The 9442-nt window shown below is 45.7% G+C and overlaps 1 protein-coding gene across 5 annotated transcripts in view; it reads left to right on the top strand.

Annotated features, from left to right (window-relative positions):
• The first annotated feature begins 254 nt into the window (after positions 1 to 254).
• The window catches only part of LOC132385229 (CMP-N-acetylneuraminate-beta-galactosamide-alpha-2,3-sialyltransferase 4-like), a 133153-nt gene continuing 123965 nt past the window's right edge, over positions 255 to 9442 (top strand). The window contains exon 1 of one of the 5 annotated variants that reach the window (XM_059957211.1): positions 255 to 409. The gene's annotated coding sequence lies outside the window, so the exon portion shown is untranslated. Of the gene's footprint in view, positions 410 to 620; positions 824 to 9442 lie in introns of those variants that run through there. The other 4 variants (XM_059957204.1, XM_059957209.1, XM_059957205.1 and 1 more) reach the window with 4 other exon arrangements.

Here is a 9442-nt window from a genome sequence, read left to right as displayed (position 1 = left end):
CTCCTGCATTTGGATATTGCATAAATTTGTATTTGCATATTGCTCAGATTTGCAGCATCTGCAGATTTTCTCTTGTTTTAGATATTTTGCAGCTGTTATTCGCTACATTTAGGAGTTGGTGTACATACATAATTTATGTATGTAATATAATTTGTATGTATATAATTTATTTCCCTGATATTTATACGCGACAGTTGATCTTCTGCCGGCGATGTGTTTACGTTTATGGAGGAGGTGACGGAGTGAGCGGCTACTACGCCGTGTTAATGAGATGATGAATGAAACGGCGTTGCCGTAGGGACTGGTTTCTTTATTCGGGGTTGGGCGACTGCTTTCGAGGAGAACCCACGGTGCACGGGCAGCGGCTGGAGCTGCACCCAGGAAGTGAAGGGAACAGGCGGTGCGGGAGGTGAGTGCAGAGGCTGGGGGAGGGGTTGATGGGGTCTCCTTTGTTATTGCTATTGTGGAATCGGTCCGGAACCTTCTGTGTTCGGCGGTGGGGAGGGAAGTTTGATTAAGGAATCGCACTTGTAGCCTGCACCGAGGTCCTTTTTATCCACCCCTATCCTCTTATCAAACTTACAGCCCACCCTTCCCCAACTATCCAACCCTCATACCCCGCCCCCCTCCGCCAAGAATCCGGGCAACTTTCTATGGAAATGAAAACAAGCGCAGATCCAGAATCCGCTGCGCTCCTCTAACGGTTTGGGACCAGAGGGTGAGCGGAACGAATGTGACCGAGACTTAATTGCTTGGCCGTTTTCACGTTATTGAACGCCGTGAGCTTCCAGCGAGGCTGAACTTGACCATATCTACAGCTCTGGTAAGTCCGGTGGGGCTGTTGTTGGGCGGGAACATTGAGTCCCGTTATAGGTGGCCTTGAGACGGTTCTCTGGATGCCAGGCTGGCGGTGGGGTGGTCACCACGGCGAGGAGCCGTCATCGATTCGGTCCGGTTGGCCAGGGGTAGCGAGCCCCGACTTCGGTAAACCAGGGCTTCCAACGAAAGCTGCTTGTATGTGAGAGAGAATCTGTGTTAGACCCTGTATTGGAAATGGGTGTGCGCGCGTGAAAGAGAGAGAGGAGATATAATGTGCGTGTGTGAGAGAGAGACATATATACCGGTGTGCGACGGAGAAAGCGGGATTCTGTATAGCCATGTGTGTAAGGGAGAGGGGCTGCGTACCTGTGAGGGAGAGAGAGCGCGGTGGAGTGTAGCCTGCAAAATCGCGCGCGTGTGTGACTGAGAGTGAGTTCTGGATACCCGTGTGTATGAGAAAGTGTGGGGTGTCTATATGCCCATGTGCGTGAAAGAGAGAATGAGGTCCTACATAACTGTGTGTGTGACCGAGAAGAGTGGGGTTCTCTTTGCCAGATGGCCAAGGGCAACAAGCTCCAGCTTTAGAAAACCGGGGCTTCCAATGAGCTTACTTCTATGTGAGAGGGGGTCTGTATACCAGAACTGTCTGTTCTGCCATTCAATCATGGCTGATCCTTTTTTCCCCTCTTCAGCTCCACTCTCTGACCTTCTTCCCGTAACCTTTGATGCTGTGTCCAAATAAGTACCTATCAATCTCTGCCTTAAGCACACCCAACGACCTGGCCTCCACAGCTGCATGTGGCAACAAATTCCACAACTTCACCACCCTCTGGCCGAAGAAATTTCTCTGCATTTCTGTTTTAAATGGACACCCCTCTATCCTGAGGCTGTGCCCTCTTGTCCTAGACTCCCCCACCATGGGAAACATCCTTTCCACATCTACTCTGTCCAGGCCATTCAACATTCAAAGGTTTCAATGAGAAAGTACCCCCCCCCAATCCTTCTAAATTCCAGTGAGTACAGACCCAGAGCCATCAAATATTCCTCCAATGATAACCCTTTCATTCCTGGAATCATCCTTGTGAACCTCCTCTGAACCCTCTCCAAGGCTAGTGCATCTCTTAAAATAAGGAGCCCAAAACTGTTCACAATACTCAAGGTGAGGCATCACCAGTGCCTTATAAAGCCTCAGCATCACATCCCTGCTCTTGTATTCCAGACCTCTTGAAATGAATGCTAACATGGCATTTGCCTTAATCACCACTGACTCAACCTGCAAGTTAACCTTCAGGATGCTCTGCACAAGGACTCCCAAATCCCTTTGCACCTTAGACTTCTGGATTTTCACCCCATTTAGAAAATAGTCTGCTCATTTATTTCTTCCACCAAAGTGCATGACAATACATTTTCCAATATTGTATTTCAGTTGCAGCTCTTTAGCCTAATCTTCTAATCTGAGTCGTTCTGCAGTCTACCTGTTTCCTCAACACTACATGCCCCTCCACCAATCTTTTCGTCATCTGCAAACTTGGCAACCGAGCCATCTAGTCCATAATCAAATCATTGATAAACAGCATAAAAAGATGTGGTCCTAACACTGACCCCTGTGGAATACCACTGGTAATGAAGAAAGGATCCTTGTATTCCCACTGGCTGCCTCCTACCAATCAGCCAATGCTCTAAACCATGTCAGTATTTTCTGAAAATACCATGGGCTCTTAACTTGGTAAGCAGTCTTATGTGTGGAACCTTGTCAAAGGCCTTCTGAAAGTCCAAATATACAATCTCCACTGCATCCCCTTTATCTATCCTACATGTAATCTCAAAGAATTCCAACAGGTTTGTCAGGCAAGATTTTCCCTGAAGGAAACCACACTGACTTTGTCCTTTCGTAAAGAGTGGAGTGATACTTGCAATTTTATAGTCCTCTGGCACCATGCCAGAGTCTAATGACCCGTATGTGTGAGAGAAGGGTGGGGGAGGAATGTTCCTGTAAACCCATGTGTTTGTGAGTGAGAAAGTGGGGTTTCTATGTACCCATGTGTGTGGGGGGGAGGGGTTCTTGTATATATTGGAGGGGATTTCTGTAAACGTGAGTGTGTGAGAGCGAGATTGGGGTTCTCTGTGCGCGTGCGTGAGCGAACGAGGGAGGGAGGAGGTCTGTATTAGTGTGTGCATGAGGGATGGAGGGAGGGGGTCTGTACCAGCATGTGCGTGAATGAGGGAGGGGGTCTGTACTAGTGTGTGCGTGGCAGAGGAGGTCTCTTTGCGTTTGAGCGTGAGGGAGGGAGGTGGTCTGTACTAAAGTGTGTGTGAGGGACGGAGGAGGTATGTATTAGCGAGTGCGTGGGTGAGGGAGAGGGAGGAGGTTTGTATTAGTCTGTGCATGAGTGAGGGAGAGGTGGTCTGTATTAGCATGTGTGTGTGTTGTGTGAGAGCGAGGGAGGAGGTCTGTATTTGCATGTGTGTGAGCAAGAAAGAGGGCGGAGATCTGTATTAGCCTGTGCGTGAGTGAGAAAGGGAGGAGGTCTGTATTAGCCTGTGCGTGAGTGAGAAAGGGAGGAGGTCTGTATTAGCCTGTGCGTGAGTGAGAAAGGGAGGAGGTCTGTATTAGCCTGTGCGTGAGTGAGATAGAGTGAGGAGGTCTGTATTAGCGCATGCGTGAGCGACGGAGAGAGGGAGGGAGGAGGTCTGTATTAGCATGTGCGTGAGTGAGAGAGAGAAGGGGTGCAATGTTCCCTCTGAGCAGCGCGAGTGCACACCTGCCCAGTAACTGAATTGCTCCTGCATATGTAGCCGTTCTTGTCGCACAGCTGCCATTTTCTTTATATATACCAATTTATTGAAGTGCTGTGCAGTTTGCAGGCTGTTTGAGCATTTCATGCTCAGAGTAATGGTTGGTCTGCGCAGCTGTTTTAAAAAAAAATAACATTGGAGGGAACAGGGAATTTTGAAGGGAACTGCCTGTATGGTCGTATGTGAGTGAGAGTGGGGCTCTGCACATGTGTGTGTACATATGAGTTGGGGAGATGGCATGGGGTGGTTTTTATGTTCAGAAATGAGTGTAAGTGAAAGGGACAGAAAGACAGAGTCTTAACTGAGTCAAAGTAGGAATGTGTGTTTGTGTGTGTACACACATAAAAGAGCTGTGTGCATGAGAAAGAACTTGTATTCCTGTTAACAAAATACTGGAGTAACTCAGGGGTTAGATAGCATCTATTGAGAGAAATAAACGGTCGATGTTCAGGCCGAGACCGTTCATCACAACTGGAAAGGAAGAAGAAAGAAGCGTGAATAGTACACACCTAGTCACTGGCAGTCAACCAGAAAAGGCCCCCTTTATTTCCACTCTTTGCCTCCTGCTGGTCAGCCAATCTTCTATAGGCTAGCTTACCTTCATATTTCATATTTTCTCTTATTGCTCTTTTAGTTGCCTTCTGTTGGTTTTTAAAAGCTTCCCAGTTCTCTAACTTCCTACTAATTTTAGCTATATTGCATGCACTTCCTTTTACATTTATGCTATCTTTGACTTCCCTGGTCAGCCACAGTTGCCTCATCCTCTCTTTAGAATACTTCTTCATCTTTGGAATGTATCTATTCTGTGCCTTCTGAATTTCTCCCAGAAACTCCAGCCATTGCTGTTCTGCCATCATCCCTGATATGTCCCCTTTTAATCAACTTTGGCCAGCTCCTCTCTCATGCCTCCTGTAATACTGACAGAACTGACTTTATCTTCTCATTTCAAACTGCAGGGTGAGTTTTATCAGATTATGATCACTGCCTCATAAAGGTTTCTTTACCTTAAGTTCCTTTATCAAATCTGGTTCATTACACAACCCCCAATCCAGAATTGCCTTTCCTCTAGCGAACTGACTCATAAGCTGCTCTAAAAAAGCCTTCTCGTAGACATTGTACAAATTCTCTTTCTTGGGATCCAGCACTAACCTGATTTTCTCAATCTACCTGCATGTCATAATATTTTTTTTTACATGCCTTTTCTATCTTCCGCTGTCATTTATAGCCAATACCCTGGCTACTGTTCAGATATATAACTCCCATCAAGGTCTTTTTACTCTTGCAGTTACCCACGATGTTTCTACATTGTCCGATCCTATATCACCTCTTTCAAAGGATTTGATTTCAATTTTTACCAACAGTTACCCACCCCTCTGCCTACATGCCCATTCTTTTGATTCAATGTGTATCCTTTGTGCTTAAACTCTCAACTGTCTCAGTGATGTCCACAGTATCATACCTGCCAATCTCTTAACTGTGCTACAAGGTCATCTACTTTATTCTGTATACAGTGTGCATTCAAATATAACACCTTCAGTCCTGTATTCATCTCTCTTTTCGATTTTGCACCATGTTACAATTCAACTAATCCCACTGACTGCAATTTTGCCCTATCAACTGCCTGTCCTTACTACCAGCCTCACTACACACTACCTCAGTTTGTATAACAATTGCCTCATCCTCAGCCCTATCACTCTGGTTTCTATCCCCCTGCCAAATTAGTTTAAACCCTTCTCAACAGCTCTAGCAAACTTGCCTGCAGGGAGATTGGTCCCCCTTATGTTCTGGTGTAACCTGTCTTTTTTCTACAGATCATACCTTCTACAGAATAGTTCTTAATGCTCTAGAAATCCAAAAACCTGTCTCCTGCACTAATTCCTCAGTTATACAGCTTTTTGCCAAATTATCCTATTCTTGCCCTCACAGGTGTGTGGCACAGGCCGCAGTCTACAGATTACTACCCTGCTGGTCCTGCTTTTCAGCTTTCTGCCTAAATCTCTATATTCTCTCTTTGGGACCTCATCCCTTTTCCTACCTATATCATTGGTAGCAATATGTACCATCACTTCTGGCTGTTCACTCTTTAGAATATTGTAGACATGTTTTGAGACATCCCTGACCCTGGAAGCAACATACTGTCAGGTGCCTCTTTCATGTCCACAGAATCTGCTGTCTGCTCTTCCAATTATGGAATCCTTTATCACTACCACACTCATCTTCTTCTCCTCCCCTTCTGAGCCACAGAGCCAAACTCAGTACCAGAGACCCAGTTGCTGCCGCTTCTCCCTAGCAGGTCTTTCCCCATTCGCTGCCCCCCCCCCCCACCACAATAGTATCCAAAGTGGTATACTTATTATTGAGTGGAATGGCACTGGTTGGCTCAGTCCAAAAGGTAAAGGAATGAAGAAGAGGCAATCTGATAGGAGAGGGGAAAGGGAAGGAAGAGAGGTACCAGAGGGAGGCGATAAGCAGGTGAGGAGAATAGAAGGGGTAAAAGGGAAGTCAGAGTGGAGAATGGAAAAGGGGGGTGAGGGGATAGAAATTACCATCAGGTTGCAGGCTACCCAGACAGAATATAAGATGTTGCTCTTCCAACCTGAGCGTGGCAGTAGATTGACATGTCAGAATGGGAATGGGGATTAGAATTAAAGTGGCTGACCACCAGGAAATCCTGTCTGTGTTGTCTCTAGAGTAGGCTACATGGTTGGCACAACATTGTGGGCCAAAGGGTCTGTAATGTGCTGTAAATTTCTATGTTCGATGTTCTATGTTGTTGTGGATGGAGTTCATACAAAATGCTGGAGGAGCTTGGTAGGCCTGGCAGCATCTATGGAGTGGAATAAATGGCCGACATTTCATGCCGAGACCCATCATCAGGACAGGGAAGAATTAATATCTGCTAAATTCGCTTCATTCCATAACTCCTGAATCCCCAACAGGATTCTCCCTAATCCCACTTAATGATATTTCATGAACCCTTTTAGCCTTCCCAGTTCCTTGTTGAAATTCTTTCCTGCTTTATTTATGTTTCTTAAAGTCCTCCTTGTCTGGTTTCAGCTTCATAAATCCTGCACAGGCTTTTTTCTTTTGCTTTTTTTAAAACTAAAATTACAATATTTCTTTGTATAGTCTAGATGTGGCTTCAGATTCCAGTGTTCCCATTCTTTCATCTTCAGGAACATTCTAATCCTGAGCTCTAATCAACTGGCCTTTAAAAGACTTCACACATCAAATACCAATAGACAAATGCCATCAATCTCTTCCTCTCATTCCCTCTGATATGTTTCTATTTTGCCTTCCCCTATTTAAATCGCAGCAAGAGGTGGAGAGGGAAGAGGTAAAAGAAGCTCAGAGAGAAGCTGTTTTTTTTTTTAACTGATCGGGGCAAAGAGCCTAGACTGCGCAGGCACGTGATGTAGCACGCCAAAGGTTGAAAAGAAAGATCGCCATATATAGCGGCCATCGTTGTAGTGGCCATTGTCGAAGTGGACTGAGGCAGAGTGGGACGGCTTTGGCTCAATCAGGCTTCAGCGAGAACAGGCAGAGGTGAGGTTGAACGGGGCATGACTGCGCAAGCGCGTGAAAGTCGGTCTCTGAGATCAGCAGGGGAATTTAAAAAGCGAGCAGAGGCTGAGTACGAGCTTCACTCCAGGTGAGGTAAGGCCGGGTAAGCTTTAATTAATCTAATTAGCTTAGGAGTAGGTAATGGAGGCAGCAGTTAGGGCAGTTGAGTGCTCCGAATGCAGTATGTGGGAAGTCAGGGCGAGCACAGCTGTCCCCGATGACTACACCTGCAAAAGGTGCATCCAGTTGCAGCTCCTGACAAACTGTGTTAGGGAACTGGAGCTGGAGCTGGATGAACTTCGGATCATTCAGGAGGCAGAGGCAGAAATAGGCAGGAGCTTCAGGGAGATAGTCACCCCTAGGAGTCAGGAGACAGGTAGTTGGGTGACTGTCAGGAGAGGGAAGGGGAATAGACAGGAAGAGCAGAGCACCCCTGTGGCCGTTCCCATCAATAATAAGTATACCGTTTTGGATACTGTTGATGAGGACGACCTACCAGGGACAAGTTGCAGTGGTTGCATCTCTGGCACCGAGACTGGACCCTCAGCACAGAAGGAAAGGAGGGAAAAGAGGAGATCAGTAGTGATAGGGGATTCAATAGTTAGGGGGACAGATAGGAGGTTCTGTGGAAGAGATTGAGAATCCCGGATGGTCTGTTGCCTCCCTGGTGCCAGGGTCCGTGATATCTCAGATCGAGTTCTCAGTATTCTTAAGAGGGAGGGTGAGCAGCTCAATATTGTGGTCCATGTGGGGACCAATGACGTGGGTAGGAAGAGTGTGGAGGTCCTGAAAGGTGAGTTTAGGGAGCTAGGTGCCAAGTTAAAGGACAGGACCCCCAGGATAGCAATCTCAGGGTTGCTAGCAGTGCCACATGCAGGTGGGTTTAGAAATAGTAAGATAGTGCAGATCAACATGTGGCTGAAGACATGGTGCAGGAGGGAGGGCTTCAGATTTATAGATAATTGGGCAGTTTTCCAGGGAAGGTGGGACCTGTTCAGGCAGGATGGTTTACATCTGAACTGGAGGGAGACATATTCTTGCAGGTAGGTTTGCTAGAGAGGCTCCAGTGAATTTAAACTGGATACGAGGGGGGAGGGGAACCAGAGTGTAGGATCAGATGTATGGGAGAAGGAAGAAAAAAAAAGACAGTAAAGTTTTTTGTACAGTTAGAGATAAACAGAGGAAGAGGTGGAGAATTTCTTTGTAAGAAAGGTGGATGAGCTTACAGCATGAATTGATACCTGGAAATATGATGTTGTAGATATTAGTGAAACTGGTTGCAGGAGGGGTGTGATTGGCGACTAAATATTTCTGGATTTCGTTGCTTCAGGTGTGATAGAATCGGAGGGACAAGAGGGAGAGGTGTTGCATTGCTCGTCAGAGAAAATATTACAGCAGCGCTCTGGCAGAATAGATTAGAGGGCTCATCTAGGGAGGCTATTTGGATGGAATTGAGGAATGGGAAAGGTGTAGTAATACTTATATGGGTGTATTATAGACCACCTAATGGAGAGTGAGAATTGGAGGAACGAATTTGCAAGGAGATAGCAGATATTTGTAGTAAGCACAGGGTTGAGATTGTAATTTTCCACACATAGACTGGGAAGCCCATACTGTAAAAGGGCTGGATGGTTTGGAGTTTGTAAAATGTGTGCAGGATAGTTTTTTGTAGCAATACATAGAGGTACCAAGTAGAGAAGGGGCAGTGTTGGATCTCCTATTAGGGAATGCGATAGATCAGGTGACGGACGTATGTGTTGGGGAGCATTTCAGGTCCAGTGATCACAATGCCATTAGTTTCAATATAATTATGGAGAAGGATAGGACTGGACCCAGTGTTGAGATTTTTGATTGGAGAAAGGCTAACTTTGAGGAGATGCAAAAGGATTTAGAAGGAGTGGATTGGGACAATTTATTTTATGGGAAGGATGTAATAGAGAAATGGAGGTCATTTAAAGGTGAAATTTTGAGGGTACAGAATCTTTATGTTCCTGTGAGGTTGAAAGGAAAGGTTAAAAGTTTGAGAGAGCCATGGTTTTCAAGGGATATTGGAAACTTGGCTAGGAAAAAGAGAGATATCTACAATAAATATAGGCAGCATGGAGTAAATGAGGTGCTCAAAGAATATAAAGAATGTAAGAAGAATCTTAAGAAAGGAATTAGAAAAGCTAAAAGAAGATACGAGGTTGCTTTGGCAAGTAAGGTGAAAATAAATCCGAAGGGTGTCTACAGTTATATTAATAGCAAAAGGACAGTGAGGGAT

This window comes from Hypanus sabinus, chromosome X2, assembly GCF_030144855.1.
Source record: "Hypanus sabinus isolate sHypSab1 chromosome X2, sHypSab1.hap1, whole genome shotgun sequence".
NCBI classification, from domain to species: Eukaryota; Metazoa; Chordata; class Chondrichthyes; order Myliobatiformes; family Dasyatidae; genus Hypanus; species Hypanus sabinus.
Note: the sequence above shows the minus strand (reverse complement) of the source record. Positions and strands in the feature narration are given on the sequence as shown.